This window comes from Polypterus senegalus, chromosome 11 (genome assembly GCF_016835505.1).
Source record: "Polypterus senegalus isolate Bchr_013 chromosome 11, ASM1683550v1, whole genome shotgun sequence".
NCBI lineage: Eukaryota > Metazoa > Chordata > Cladistia > Polypteriformes > Polypteridae > Polypterus > Polypterus senegalus.
Genome location: NC_053164.1, coordinates 130,061,954 through 130,079,387, shown reverse-complemented (window position 1 = coordinate 130,079,387; position 17,434 = coordinate 130,061,954).

Here is a 17,434-nt window from a genome sequence, read left to right as displayed (position 1 = left end):
GCCTGAAAGCTGTTCTGCTACACAATGTCAATGTTTATCCTTTAGTACCTGTTGGCTACGCAGCACACATTAGAGAAACGTATGAAAATATGGAGCTTTTGCCTAAGCACATCCAGTATAGCAGGTACAACTGGAATATCTATGGAGATCTTAAAGTCTTAGCTCTGTTACTAGGACTGCAGCTCGGCTATACAAAGTACTGTTGTTTCATCTGTGAGTGGGACAGCCGTGCCAAAGAGTCGCACTATTCTCGACAGAACTGGCCACTCTATAAAAAGTTAGTTCCAGGACAGAAAAATGTGGAACATGAATCGCTTGTCGACCTGGGAAAGATATTTTTGACTCCTCTTCACATAAAACCGGGACTCATGAAGAATTTCGTGAAAGCACTGAACAAGGAAGACGAAGGTTTTCGTTATTTAAGACAGACGTTCCCAAGAATAACTGGCGGCAAGATCAAAGAGGGCATTTTTGTTGGCCCCCAGATCAGACATGTTATGAGTGACAAGCGGTTTGAAGATCTGTTAGTTGGGCCGGAAAAAACTGCCTATAAAGCCTTCAAAGACATTGTTGATAATATTCTGGGCAATTACAGAGCCCCAAACTACATTCAGCTTGTAGACAAACTTCTCAAAGCATACAAGACAATAAAGTGCAACATGTCACTTAAGATTTATTTCCTCTACTCACACTTGGACTTCTTCCCCGCAAATCTCAGTGCTGTCAGTGACGAACATGGTGAAAGGTTTCACCAGGACATTGCTACAATGGAGAAACAATACCAGGGCAACTGGAATCCATCAGTGCTTGCTGACAACTGTTGGAAACTGCAACGTGATGCACCAGACATTGAAAATCAGGAGCAAAACACTTTTAATTCTGTTGAATTTAATAGCTTATGCGAAACATAAACGTGACTAAATACGTTACTGTCAGTAAACATATACATGTCTCAGAATTCTTATGTGATGCAGTAAAACCAAAACTATATTTGTGCATACCCAGTAGGTACCTGTCACAATCAGCTATTCAGGAAGCAAGACTTTTTAAAAAAATTAGTTATTAATTTGTTGTACTTGATTCTATTCAGCCACACTTGCTTCACTGACGGAAGATTAGATAGATAGATAGATAGATAGATAGATAGATAGATAGATAGATAGATATTCAATTTTTGAGTTGACCACTTTGACACATGGACCAGTCTCTCTTGCTTGGAGTCAGGGGCCCTGAAATTATGTGCAAAATGTCTTAGACCACTTTTGTTTTTTGGATAAAAAATATAATTGGTGAGCAACAGTTGTTGAATGGTATGTTTATTTTATGTACAGTATTTATTTATTGTGATGTACTTGAATCACATAGACACAGTTGAGACATAACTCTTTTGATCAGAACTCAAAAGACTGCATAGTCAAATATGAAAGAAAAATAGTGTACGTTCTGTCATCTTTTTAGTGTTACAAAATTGGCACTAAGCTAAGCACAATAAGTCCGGCTCCCCTGCTTCACTGCCGCTTAATAATGTCTGTGTAGGCAGCACACAGCCGCTTCTCATGATAAGTGGACTTAATATTTTTGTCTTTGTCTTGAAAGAATAGGAGGTCTTCAAAAAAAAGGCTTTTTAAAAAATTACTTAAACAGTGTAATTCTGCTGAAACATTAAGAAAAGCTTTGATTTCACATTATCTTATTTTTTTTATGATTGGTTCATTTGCAGAAATGTCTGTGACACAAATGGGGATGCTCTGATGCTTTGTTTCCTTTACTAAGATTTTCTTTTTTTGTTTATGCATATGCCAAACTAGGAAATTCCTATCAGTTACACAAGGTCTTGATTGAGAAATTGTTGGGTCAGAGACCCTGGAGTTTCCTCATGCTGCATTGTTCACACATACAGTTGAATCAGAGATGTATACATACATCTCAGAAACAGCCTACAAGTGTGAATGGTTCAAGGAGAGACAAAATGATGGGTAGCTTTATACAGTACATTGTATATAAAGAGGTAAGTAAATGAACGACCACAATTTTAAAAAGATCCTGCTGTATTTTCCTAATTTGAAAAAATAAAGGAGTTTAAATTAAATAAATTGTTTTAATAGTGCTAATTACTTTGTTGGTTTGATTTTTTTAACTTAGTAACCACTGTTTTTCCTAAATAAATAAACAAAAAAAGTTTATTTAAAAAAGACTCTTTCATACAATATACAGGGACGTTCAAAAAGTTTCAATACTTTTATATTTTCATTGGAAACTGTGAAGGCCGGAGGAGTACTAATTTTGCATTAAAAATTTGGTACAATGCTGGAAAAATTGCATTGAAAATGAAGGTAACTATCTAGGGAAATGGTGTTATTTGTTTTTGAAATTCTTAATAAATAGAATTAAAAAAAAGTGTGGAAACATTTGGAACGTTCTGTGTAGTATTATGAGGAGTCACAGTTTATTCCATCAGCATTAGGGATAGGACATAAACCAAACATCACCAGTCCAGCAGCAGGCCATTTCAATGCGTATCATTGCACATTGATATTACAGGAGATCATGCTTTTCTAAGGCCCAAATTGTGAGTAATGAGTAAAGTACATGTATGTACAGCCCTTCAGAGTCTGAAACCATATGGAACCTGAATTGAATTAAGCAAGTATAAGAATGTTATGTTAAGATACCATATTTTTTGTATCAATAGTAAAAGTAGAAATGTTTATAACACTAGGCTGAGAGTAAAACTAATTGCTGCTCAGGTTAAAGAACACATGTCTTCTACTTTCTACAAAATATAGGTACCTGTTAAGATCTGGGTGTGAAAATCACTTTCTAGGAGGGCCTCAGCAGCTGCATTAAAAAAAAAAGAAGCCAATTTGTACAGTTAATTTTGGAGGTTGATAGTCCTCTTGCTCTATTGTATCAGATACAATATTTCTAATATTGCTGATTTTCTAAGAATATTTTCTAACAGTGGACTAGACCAGATCAGATCCTTGGTTATGAGTTCTTTTTTTTTCTAACAAATATTACAAATATCATATGATGAACATACACAGGTTCAAATGGAAGTTATTTGCCTACTTTCCCATTGGGATTTTGCAACTTATTAGAAAAAAAATATAAGTAATGATTTTTACTCATTAAAGGTATGTTAAAATTAACACGAACATGTATTCTATAAATAATAATAATTTGATATACATTTTAGAAACAGCAGAAGTGAAAACCTGAAATCTTTAACTAAAACTTCTCTCCAAAGCATTTATTTATTTCATTTTAGGTGGCAAAGTCTGCAAAAACTTTCCTTAAAAGAAATCACATTCAGAGAGATATAGCTTATTAATTAAATTATTATTAATTAAAATTTAAGAACATTTGTTTTAAATATATTCATAGTTCCTAATGTGAATATTACCATATCAATAGATATATAACCCCTTGAGCACACATACTGTAACAAATTAGTCTGGACTACATCCATTGCTTCAGGGGATACTCCAAAATTTCACTGTACATCTGTGCAATGACAATAAAAGACTTTCTATTCTATTCTGTTCTATATATAGAAATAAGCTGGAAATTTTTCAGGAACAGAAAGTTCCACCTCAAAGGGTCAGTAGTCAATCATGTGTCTTCCACCATTCTAATGCTATTATACCAGCAACAAGTCACAATCATGTAAATGACAACGACTAAAGGAAACAAGTAAACAAACCAATCAAATGATAAAAGTCATATAGCACCAATCCACCTTTTTTGATTGTTCAATAAGATAATTAAGGAGTACATTCCTTTAAGTTATAATTCTCTCTGGAGATGATGTCTAAATCTTCATTCACACTAATGAGTATCAATGCAGGGACAGATAAAAGTGAAAAATAAGGAAAGATTGACAGGGTGTTTTTTTAAAGATCCTTAAATGTCACATTGTCACAATCCTTATTATCTTCCATAGATTGAATGCTGCAGAGATTACAGAAGACTGAAATGTAAAGGGGAAAATAATAGTAGCTTTTCTGCCTTTAAATGTGTCCAATGTTGGTCCCATATCCTTAATAAAATGTGAACCACTGGGTTTCCGGTAAATTGACAATAACTATTCTACACACAGAGCAGAATGTTCAAAGAAGACTTAGAATAGGATTTCATTTCCATTTGTAACCAAGCAAGTGTAGATTTATGGATTTCTACTAATTCCCAGTATTTTATTGTTCAAATATTTGCAATCTAGTAATAGAACTGAAAGCTATGTAGTGCTATAAGGCCTTCTGTTATGTTACATGATGTTACAATTGAATCTAACTTGTTATTGAATGATTGATGATGTATATAGGGATACTCTGAAAGTGGTATAGGAGTTTTAAAAAGGATATTAATTTTGACAATAGTGAATTCCTTGCCTAAAATAAAATGAATATCCATCTATTTGTGATGACTGGGTTGCCTGCAGCTGGCGTATTCCTATTGAAACCGGGACATTGATAGATGTAAACTGGGGATGAACTGGGCAATGAGGACACACACACACACACACACACACACACACACACACACACACACACATCAAGGGATGGTTCAAAGTGCTTAATGCTTTCAATAGTTCAGTAGATATTCCATAATAAAAACAGTTTCTAGTGGAGGTTAAAAATTCCATGACTAAAGAAATCCATAAAGTAAAAACAAGTCTTAAAACCAAGGTAAAATTAGGACTTCTCTCTCTTAGAAGCCTTGGTACCTCTCTAAAATTACTCAGCCCCAGCTCCCCTGTCAGGTATGTTGAGCCAGGGGCTGAGACACCAGCATGCATGGTCAACCTTTAAAAAAACTGGCTTGTGCCACAGAAACCTCAGCAGGTCACTGCTTCTGTGATGTTACAAGCTACAATGTTACTAAAGGAGACTGTTTAGCATCATACTCTTGGTTTAATGTTACTGTTATTATTGCATTTGGATTTACTATGTTTATTCTGGATCACTTTATAACACCATTCCCTGGGTTTTTATAATCTGAATACTTTGTTTGCTGAAGATTATATTTTATGCTTATAGTTTGTTAATGATTATATTTAGGCATACAGTAATCCCTCCTCGATCGCGGGGGTTGTGTTCCAGAACCCCCACGATAGATGAAAATCCGCAAAGTAGAAACCGTATGTTTGTATGGTTATTTTTATATATTTTAAGCCCTTATAAACTCTCCCACACTGTTAACATTATTAGAGCCCTCTAGACTTGAAATAACACCCTTTAGTCAAAAGTTTAAACTGTGCTCCATGACAAGACAGAGATGACAGTTCTTTCTCACAATTAAAAGAATGCAAACATATCCTCCTCTTCAAAGAATGCGTGTCAGAAGCAGAGAATGTCAGAGAGAGAGCGCGAGAGAAAAGCAAACAATCAAAAAATCAATACGTGCTTTAAAGCTTTTAAGTATGCCGAAGCACCACGATAAAGCAGCATTTTTTAGAGGAGCGTCCGTATCTTCTAAGCAAACAGCCTCTGTGCAAACAGCCCCTCTGCTCACACCCCTTCCGTCAGGTGCAGAGAAAGTCAGAGAGGGTGAGAGAGAGAGAAAAGCAAACAATCAAGCACCGTGCAGGAAGCATATCTTATATCATTGAGGAGTTTTAGTTAATATGTAATACATGCTCTGATTGGGTAGCTTCTAAGCCATCCGCCAATAGCGTCCCTTGTATGAAATCAACTGGGCAAACAAACTGAGGAAGCATGTACCATAAATTAAAAGACCCGTTGTCCGCAGAAATCCACGAACCAGTGAAAAATCCGTGATATATATTTAGATATGCTTACATGTAAAATCCGCGATAGAGTGAAGTCGCGAAAGTCGAAGCGCGATATAGAAAGGGATGACTGTATAGTATTTAGACTATATTGGCAATAGATATCTCAACTTTTTAATCCTAAAACGCCACTGCGTGAGGGCTTGTTTTGCTTTGGGTGTGCTCTGTCTCTAGGTATGTCAGAGGACCGAGACTTGGTGAAGTGGGGTCCAGCCTCACATGTGGAGGCAAAATGGGGGGATGGGGGGATGGGGGGATAAGGGAGGAAGAGAAAGAGAGCAGGCTATATCTTATCTATCCTTTTAACCCTTATAATTACAACTTTCAACGTAACAATAGGCTGAATGGCAATAGCTTGTGGGGAAATTGGAAATTAAGGTTAAAGCTGTCTCACTTCCAGTTAAGACTATAAAATTACATCAAAAATTCTGAATCAATGTCTCCATGATGGGACAATTAAGTTTGTGAGCTGGAATGTTAAAGGCCTGAATCACAAATTAAAGAGAAAGAAAGTATTCTCTCACCTAACAGGTTTAAAAGCTAAAACAGTATTTTTACAGGAGACCCACTTACTAAGCAAGGATCAGTTCCGGCTGCAAAAAGACTGGACTGGTCAAATGTTCCATTCTAGCTTTACAAAGAAAACTAGAGGAGTGGGAATTTTCATACATAGAACAGTCTCGTTTGTAGCATCAGATGTAGTATCTGATCCTGAAGGGAGATATGTGATTGTCATGGGCAACTTATTTAATTGTAAAGTGATTTTGATAAATGTTTATGCACTTAATATTGATGATAAGGAATTCATGCAAAATGTATTTGCATCCATTCCCAATGTGAACACTCATAAAATTATAATGCCTGGGGACTTTAATTGTGTTCTAAACCCATTTTTAGATAGGACTCCTGTCACAGGGGGGATGACATCTAACACAGCTAAGACAATTACACATTTTGTAACTGACCGCAACTTATCAGACCCCTGGAGGTTTCTAAATCCAAACTCAAGAACATATTCATTCTACTCACCAGTACATCATTGCTACTCAAGAATTGAATCTTGCCTACGAATAAATCTTTCAAGTACGACGCTATTGTTATCTCCGACCATGCACCTCTGATCTTGGAGCTAAAGTCATTATGCCCAACGCTCTCACCTCGCAGATGGAGTTTTAACCCGCTTCTATTAGCAGACGAGAACTGTACAGAATTCATATCCAAACAAATCAGTTTCTTCCTAGAGACAAACAGATCCTCTGAGGTGTCTGTCAGGAATACTCTGGGAAACTCTCAAGCCTTCTTAAGAGGACAGATTATTTCATATCTTTCCCACAGGAATAAGTTAGAAACCAAGAAAGTATCAGAGCTAAGAGGCGAAATTACTAAAATAGATGAAGAACATGCCAGGCGTCCAAATGAGGCTCTACATAGGAAAAGGCAGGCTCTGCATTCAGAACTCAGCCTCCTGACAACTAAAGAAACTGAACAACTAATTTATAAATCAAGACATTACTACTATGAACACGGAGGGAAAGCTAATAAGCATTTAGCTGAACAAATCCATAAGCAAGAAGTTTGCAATGCAATCCCAGCAATCACCAACACGAACGGAGAGGAAATCATTGACCATAAAAACATAATGTACACATTTAGAGACTACTATAAATCCTTATATTCTACTGAGTTTAAAGAAGACAACACACAGTCTAATGCATTTCTGGATACATTACAGATACCACAAATAGACACTTTTAGTACGGAGGAACTCGATAAACTTTTGTTGCTATCAGATACTAGACACTATAAAGTCACTTCAAGGTGGGAAAGCAGCAGGCCCTGATGGCTACCCTGTAGAATTTTATAAGAAATTCTCCACTCAGCTAGCTCCCCTTTTATTAGCAACATTTACAGAAGATAGAGACAATCAAATTTTACCTCAAACTTTTCGCCAATCATTAATCACCATCTGTCCTAAACATAATATTACAATGTGCATCATACAGACCAATTTCACTTTTGAATAATGATGTTAAAATACTCTCAAAAATCATAGCTAGAAGGATGGAGAAAGTGCTGCCTTCGATAATATCACAAGATCAAACTGGATTTATCAAGGGTCGACACTTATCTTCAAATCTTCGACGCTTGTTTAATGTAATATACTCACCAGTAAAGTCAAACACCCCAGAAATATTATTATCATTGGATGCAGAAAAAGCATTTGACATGATTGAATGGAAATACCTTTTCACTACATTAGAGAAATTTGGGTTTGGCCCGAACATTTGTGCATGGATCAAACTACTGTATACCAATCCAGAAGCTTCAGTCTGTATTAACAACATTTGCTCAGACTACTTTAAACTAGAACGTGCTACCAGACAAGGATCCTTCTTGTCACCACTGCTATTTGCAATCACCATTGAACCACTGGCGGTTCACTGTTGAAATGCTTATCAGATAAAGGGGATCATTAAAGAGGGACTGGAACAGAAAATTTCTCTATATTCAGATGCTATGGTACTGTATAAATCAGACCCACTAAATTCTGTGCCTGCAGTCTTAACAGCACTTACAGAATTTCAAAAGATCTTTGATCTCAGAATTAATTTGAATAAAAGTGTACTTTTTCCAGTGAATTCTCAAGAATATAATATTAGATTAGACACCCTACCTTTTATCATTGCAGATCAGTTTAAATACCTACGGGTTAACATCACAAGTAAACATAAAGCTCTTTATCAACAAAATTTTGCCATCTGTATGGAAAAAATTAAGACTTGCATAGATGGGTCAACCCTTCATCTCACTCTAGCTGGAATAATTAACATTTTTAAGATGAGTATTCTCCCTAAGCTTCTTTTTTATTTCAAAACATTCCAGTATACATTAATAAATAATTTTTTAAGCAATTGGATTCAACAATAACCTCATTTATTTGGAAATCAAAACATCCACGTATCCAAATAGCGACCCTACAAAGACCTAAGGCAGAAGGTGGCATGGCTCTACCTAACTTTTAGTTTTATTACTGGGCAGAAAGCATACAAGCTATAAAAACCTGGACACAAATTGATGAACATACAAAGGCTTGTTCCGCAATAGAAGTAAAATCCTGCAGTACTTCTTTATATTTCCTGCTCTGTGCCCCAACAAATGTAAATTATCGCCATTTTACTAATAATCCATTACTGCTTCACTCACTCAGAAAATGGAACCAATGTAGAAAGCATTTTAGGATGAAGAATCTTTTATCTGTGGCACCTCTGCAAGAGAACCACCTCTTTCAACCTTTGCAAACATGCAGTTTTTAATATCTGGAAAAGATTTGGGATTAGATTGATTAGAGATCTTTATAATCAGTATATCATAAAAGGAGTGGAAGGTAGCAATGCAGATAATTCACTCGAGCTCCATATGCACAAAGCATACAATCATTCAACTCAAAATTATATATCAAGCACATCTGTCTCGCTTAAAACTGTCCAAAATGTTCCCAGGTCAAGATCCAAACTGCAATCAAGTCCCAGCTTCACTGGGTCACATGTTTTGGACCTGCAGCAAATTAACATCATTTTGGACCAAAATTTTTAAGTGCCTTTCAGACATCCTTAGCGTTACAATCCTTCCTAACCCATTAACAGCTGTGTTTGGTGCACTTCCAGATGGGTTTAAAGTGGAGAAGGACAAACAAACTGTGATTGCATTCACTACTCTTCTGGCACGCAGACTTATTTTGCTAAACTGGAAGAATCCTAACTCTCCTCTTTTAAGTCAATGGGAAACCAAATTTTTTTATACTATTTAAAATTGGAAAAAATCAAATTCTCAGTTAGAGGATCGGTACAGAATTTTTTCAGAACCTGGCAGGATCTAATCAATAATATTTTAGAATAAGCTCTTAAAGCACCGAGGAAGCAATTCTTTCCGCATTTCTTTTTCTTCTTCATTCATCTCTATTGCCCTTTTAAACCAATCAATTTAGGTATGTTTATAAGCGTTAAGTTGTTTTCATCCTTTTTTTTTTGTAAAATTTTATTTATTTGTATGGAATGATTACAATAAAATCAATAAAATAAAAAATAAATAAAAAAAAAAGAGTTTGGGAAATTGCCCTGCATAATGTTCATTGGGCGTGATGACAAAATGAATGAAAAAACCAAAACATTAGACAGAAAACAGTGTTGAAATGAGGATTTATATACACAAAATGGAGACAGCATGCGATTTGGCAGGAAGTACCCAACAAACAACTTCCCCTACCAACACATTCCTCCTCATCCTGAGTTGGGAAGCACCAAACTAACAGAAGCATTAACAAACAATAGATTTCAGGATTTAAAAGACTGACCAGTGGCAGACCAGCACCCAATGATTTTCATGGTATCTTTATTTCTTTAGATGCAGAGAACTCTATATCTAAGACATTGTCATTTGTGATATTTCCATGGTATTTCCATCAAGGACAAATTTAGCAGCAACACTGCATAAACTGAATTTTTTATAGAATTTTATTTAATCTAACTTCCAAAAACAATGTGGGTGATAATGATGCTATGTTATAAACATTTTTTAATCTACTGCATAGCCACCTTGACCAGCAGCTTTCAATTTCAGAGAACCTGAGACATTTATCAAGCTCTGCAAAGGTATGCGGATATGCATTACTAAACTTCCATATTTCCCCGAAAGTAACACCTACTCCGAAAATAAGCCCTAGCATGATTTTCAGGCAGCACTGTAATATAAGCCCTACTGCAAAAATAAGCAATAGTCAAGATCGTCAACTGAAAAGTAAGGCACCTAAGACCAGAATTATACTGTACTTCATGCGATGCGACGCATGTGCCCGAAACATCCATTAAATTCCGAGGGCAACTTGATACAATATCTCTGAAAAGGATGTTTAATGATTACATCCATCAGTTTGGGGATGCGCCCATTCCAGCAGCATTGGCGCAAGACAGAAACAAAATCCCTGGACGGGGCATCAGCTCATCGCAAGGTGAACACAAGCAAACTTATACACTGGCGTCATTGTAGCTTCACCAAATCGCCAAACCTTCATGTCTTTGAATGGAAAACTGAGCACACTGTGGAAACCCACCAGGAAAACATGCAAACTCTAGGCAGGGATCACAAGGGATGTGACTCCCTGCGAGACAGCAGTGCTACCACTCTGCCACTGTGCCTCCCCCATATGTGTAATTATTACCAGTGTTCATTATTGTTACAAACTCAACTCAGAATCATAGAAAGGTTTGGGGCAGCCACCCGTGTAATTGGTTCCCTGGCTGCAAAGTCGCAAAATTGTGTACAGCACTGATGTGCACAAAGCCAAGTCCAAAACAGAGCTGAGGGAACAGGGAAAAGGTGGAGGCTTTTAAAGGGGAAGACAGGAAGTGAGATCAAAGGGGTTGGGTTAATGAAGGTCTTCAGCCATAGGTTCAAGCCCAGATGTGACATCACAGGGGCCAGAGCTGGCAAGGACTCCTTCTATAGGCTCAGTCCCGGAAGTGATGTCAAGAGGTCCAGGTGGAATCTCCCGTGAATGGTCTGCAGGAAAGGGAGAAAAAGAGACAGTGCACTCTGCCACATCCCAGTATGACTCAGAACTGCCCTTACTCAAACCCTTTAGCTACCTCCCATGCGCACGTGTGTGACATTATTTAAACAAAGTTAACGATTGTGGAGACCAGCCTCGACACAGACAGGCAGATACCGATGGCTTAAAACACCACACATGTTTATTTTCTATTTTTACAAGTAAAGTCCCACACACAACCCAGTGCCCCAGAACCACACACCCTCAAGTCCAGGCTCTCAACAGTCCTTCCTCTGCCATCTCCACTGCTCTCCTCTGAGCTCTGTCCTCTTCCACCTGACTCCAGCTGATGACTGGAGGGAGACGGCCCCTTTTACAGTGCATCCGGAAAGTATTCACAGCGCATCACTTTTTCCACATTTTGTTACATTACAGCCTTATTCCAAAATGGATTAAATTAATTTTTTCCTCAGAATTCTACACACAACACCCCATAATGACAACATGAAAAAAGAAAGAGATTTCTGCAAATTTATTAAAATTAAAAAAACTGAAAAATCACATGTACATAAGTATTCTCAGCCTTTGCCATGAAGCTCAAAATTGAGCTCAGGTGCATCCTGTTTCCCTGATCATCTTTGAGATGTTTCTGCAGCTTAATTGGAGTCCACCTGTGGTAAATTCAGTTGATTGGACATGATTTGGAAAGGCACACACCTGTCTGTATAAGGTCCCACAGTTGACAGTTCATGTCAGAGCACAAACCAAGCATGAAGTCAAAGGACAACCATCTCTGCAGCAATCTACCAGTCAGGCCGGTATGATAGAGTGGCCAGACGGAAGCCACTCCTTAGTAAAAGGCACATGACAGCCTGCCTGGAGTTTGCCAAAAGGCACCTGAAGGACTCTCAGACCATGAGAAACAAAATTCTCTGGTCTGATGAGACAAAGATTGAACTCTTTGGTGTGAATGCCAGGCGTCACGTTTGGAGGAAACCAGGCACCACTCATCACCAGGCCAATACCATCCCTACAGTGGTGGTGGAAGCATCATGATGTGGGGATGTTTTTCAGCGGCAGGAACTGGGAGACTAGTCAGGATAAAGGGAAAGATGACTGCAGCAATATACAGAGACATCCTGGATGAAAACCTGCTCCAGACCGCTCTTGACCTCAGACTGGGGTCATCTTTCAGCAGGGCAACGACCCTAAGCACACAGCCAAAATATCGAACGAGCGGCTTCAGGACAACTCTGTGAATGACCTTGAGTTGCCCATACTTGAATCCGATTGAACATCTCTGGAGAGATCTTAAAATGGCTGTGCACCGATATTTCCCATTCAACCTGATGGAGCTTGAGAGGTGCTGCAAAGAGGAATGGGCGAAACTGACCAAGGATAGGTGTGCCAAGCTTGTGGCATCATATTCAAAAAGACTTGAGGCTGTAATTGCTGCCAAAGGTGCATCGACAAAGTATTGAGCACAGGCTGTGAATACTTATGTACATGTGATTTCTCAGTTTTTTTATTTTTAATAAATTTGCAAAAACCTGAAGTAAAATTTTTTCACGTTGTCATTATGGGGTGTTGTGTGTAGAATTCTGAGGAAAAAATAAATTTAATCTATTTTGGAATAAGGCTGTGACATAAAAAAATGTGGAAAAGCAATGCACTGTGAATACTTTCTGGATGCACTGTATGTCTACCTGGATGTGCTCCAGGTGTCCTCTGACGAGCTTCCTGTGGCACTTCCTGTTGTGGCAGAAGTGCTGCATGAGCACCCAGAAGCACTCCGGGTGTTCCTGGTAATCCTTCTGCCAGGACCTCCTGGTGTGATGGAAGTGCCGACGTCCAGGGCTGCAAAGTCTTCAGGGCACCCCCTGGCAGTGGCACACAAACGAGGGCAGGGGGAGGCATGGTATCTCTCCTGGTCCTTCTCGGTGTGCTGGCTGGGCACAGCCCCTAGCTGCCCACCACATTATTTATCTGTAAAATTTAACATACATATTTTACTATATTTCATCATGAAAGTGATATCAAGTATAAATCTAAGAATTCTAAATGTGCAGAGAGCTGGAATATTATAAATGTATTGTGTTCTGTGTGGCGATCTATTGCTGCTTGCCACTGCTGTCAGGTCAGGAGGAAGCCCCAGAAGCATGTAGCGATTAAACAACTGGGTCGGTTTTAAGATGATGTTTACGACGGTCTGCTTTAATGATAAACTATGAGGTTAAAGCCAAAATTTCCACTTTATTCACAAAATAGACATTTACATTATGTCCTTATTTATTTTTCTGTGTGGCTCAAATACGCCGCTGTACAGTTTGATGGTATTGTGAAGGTGCAAAAAAGAAAAAAGACGGCACAGAAGATGGTATGTGAGACTTTTAAAATATATTGTGCCATTACTGTCGGGAATATGCAATGCTTGAATATAAAAGCAACATTAATACATTTGTATGTCGGCATTTTGCTTCACCACATCGAACCATTCATCAAACATCGAAGCATGTACATCAATCCTGGAGGATTTTAAAAGCGGCTGGAGTAGCAAGAAATTCAGGGTGGAATGTGGAGAGTTATGACGATGTTCCAGAAGAAAGTGACATGACTGTATTTGGATAAATGTATAATGTTGTACATGAATAAATATAAGATAAGCCCTGAAAATAAGCCCTATTGCATCTTTTGGAGCAAAAATTAATATAAAACCCTGTCTTATTTTTGGGGAAACATGGTTGCTTTAAAGAATGAAGTCATTCATTGTAATTTATTTTTATAGAGCAAAATGTTCTGAGTGCTAAATTAATAGAAACATGATTGAAAATAATAAAAAGTTTGTATTTGCAAGATTTAATACAAAGTAGTAACTTTAGTTATTGTCAATAAAAATAATCAATGGGGTAACTATGATTAACCATGATGTTGTAGGTGTTTTGACCTGGTTGAGAGTTTAGACAAATATTAAGTTTGATCTCATTCAGTTTCACTACTGCTTCACATCTCCTAACCAACAATGGATAGGAGTGTGGACCACTAATCTAACTCCAAATTACTGATTTTACTGAAAAAGACCAATTTTGTCTTTATTTGACTAATTAGGTATACGTTAGTGTACCATCAGAGGTAGTTTGACTTACTATCAGTTGTAAAGCTTTAGGTTATATGCCCATAGAAAGCTATACGACTATGGCTAATAGTCACTTTATAAACATGCCTCTGAGGTTAAGCTCAGTTTGACAGGCATGCGTGTTGTTATGCACCTAAAATCTGGAATAGCCTGCCAATAGAAATTCGCCAGGCTAATACAGTAGCGCACTTTAAAACACTGCTGAAAACATATTACTTTAACATGGCCTTTTTATAACTTCACTTTAACTTAATCCTGATACTCTGTATGTTCAATTCATCATAATAACTATTCATGGTGGCTCTAAAATCCGTACTGACCCCTACTCTCTCTTCTGTTTCTTTTTCCGGTTTCTTTGTGGAGGCGGCCTGATGCTCCAACATTGATGGACTGAAAGCCATGTCTACGTGACCATCATCATCAAGTCCTTCCATGAGAACTCTAAATCCAAAGAGGACTGTTTCATTTATGTTAGTTAGAATGTCCAGAGGGGACTGGGCAGTCTAATGGTCTGGAATCCCTACAGATTTTATTTTTTTCTCCAGCCATCTGGAGTTTTTTTTTTGTTTTTTCTGTCCACCCTGGCCATTGGACCTTACTCTTATTCTATGTTAATTAATGTTGACTCATTTTATTTTCTTACTGTGTCTTTTATTTTTCTATTCTTTATTATGTAAAGCACTTTGAGCTACTGTTTATATGAAAATGTGCTATATAAATAAATGTTGTTGTTGTTGTGATAAAACCTCAGGGGACTAAGTAGATCTCCTAGCGTGTGTTAAATAAAGAATATTTCATATGCATCTTCAGAGGCTAAGCTCCATTTCTTAGCATAGGTTTCAGAATAAAACCTCAGAGGCTAAGCAGCTTAACTTAATGTAGATTACATTTGGTTTAAAGGCTCATGATTAAAGAATACTTAAAAATATGAATATTCAGACTCTGATCCTCAGATGCTGAGTCCCAGCGTGTGTCCACAATAAAAGGGGCTATGCCTTTTCATCTTTACTTACAATGCTAACAGGCAAATAATCAGTACTGCAATTAAGAATGTATTAATTGCAACCTCAAAATTGTATGCTGTAACAAAAAAGAATAAAGTTATAAAAACAGCACAGAAATTCAAAGATCTGCATTCTGTAAGGCAGAATTGCTTATCTTTTCTTTGTACTTCCAAACATAGAGTATTCTTTTTATACATTGGGAACCTATAGTTAATCATATATAAGGTGTGGGTAAAAAAATTTAAAAGAGCTGACACATGCCTTTGCTGCCAAGAAATACAGAGGAGATGAAACAGGTGGACATTTTGCATTTCATAAAGCCCCCAGTTTTACTCATGAGAAAACATACATAGGGTTAACTTCAATAATATGCATATAGTGAGAGATTTTGCTATGACAGAAACATTTCTTTCTGAAAATAACCTTTAAAGAGTTACCATAACATTAGCATTTATTTAAGACCAAACATTTCAATGAAGAAACATGCCTTGGAAAATCTGAAATTAATTCCAGCGATCTAAGAAGACATAAAACTGGTTGATTGTCCATTTGTTGGCTTGGTGGAAGGTTCCTTAGGAAAAAGAGGCCATATTTTTAAGGAGTGAACAGTTTTCATGAAACAAAAGAAACAGTAGTTTATTGATGATAAAGATGTAATTTTTCTTTTGTTACAGTACATACTCCAATCTCCTACAGGATACTGATTAAAAAATAACTATTCTCTTGAATTTGGATATAGACATCTGCAGAGTTCAGAGAAAAAATGACAATTTTAAAACCAAATTTGGACTATAGTATTTATTGTGCTTAGATTTTTCAGAAGCTAGTTTTTCACCAGATGTCACATAATGCAGGACTAAACATATGAAGACCAGATAACTTTCAGATCATGACCAGAAAAAGAAAAGAAAAAAAAAAAACACAGGAAAAATAAGCTCTTTTTGAAAATAAAAATGAAACGAAGGCCACCTGGCTATATAAAAATGGCACATAATTTTGTATGATGGGTTTCTTCCTTCCATGTGTCTCTGAGTGACCTGCTTAACCTATCTGGAAGTTTAATTCTGCATCATCAATAAAGAAAAAAATAATCAGATTAAAAGTTTATAAATGTACTTATCCATTCTACCATCTGCTGGAAGTACCTAGTTAAGTGTGCACAGTTTTCAATTTCTCTTTATCATACATTTTACAGCTTGTATATATACTTGTAAAATAATATATTTTTTGTTCTAATAATTTTAAATTCACTTAAGTTGAAAGAATGGATCTTATTAATAAAATAATGAAATGTGGTTTATCACATAGTGACCCCACTGTATCTAAAAACAAGAGTGCAATGCTTGCGCTAAAGAGAAAGTAGTCATTCCCTGAGGACTTCTTCTGAAGTAGATTTAAAGCAAGGAAACCATCTCTTTAGTTTTTGACTGAAACTGTGCACAATTGAAATCGGTAGTTCATTTTAATGCCATCTTTTAATATACAAAGTAATTTGCAAAATAGCTCATGACAGGTTTATGTGATTAATTGTAAAATATATCTTAAATGACTGAATGATGAAGAAGCTTTGGCTGAGTGGCTCCTGGGAAGGGTCACAGAACAGCAGCTTTCTCTTGCCTCAGATGAGTGTATGCCATGATTTTTATCACCTTGGAACATTCAAACATTTTATATGAGATTTAGCAAGGGGGAAAAAATGTCCTTGGATTTTTATGAAAGATGTAAATGATTACAATTTAAAAAAGCAGACCCAAACGTGTTGTTTACATTACCAATAACCTCTGTACTGCTTATTTACTCCTGTTTCACACACTGGTATGCTTTCTGTGGTAGGTGTTCATTTTCTCATAAAATGTATCTGTCTGTTAATTTGACTTACCTTGAAACCAGGATACTACCGTTACTGGGTGAGGTTCATTAGAGAGTTATTTCATTTTAGTTGCAATATTGTTTCTTGATTT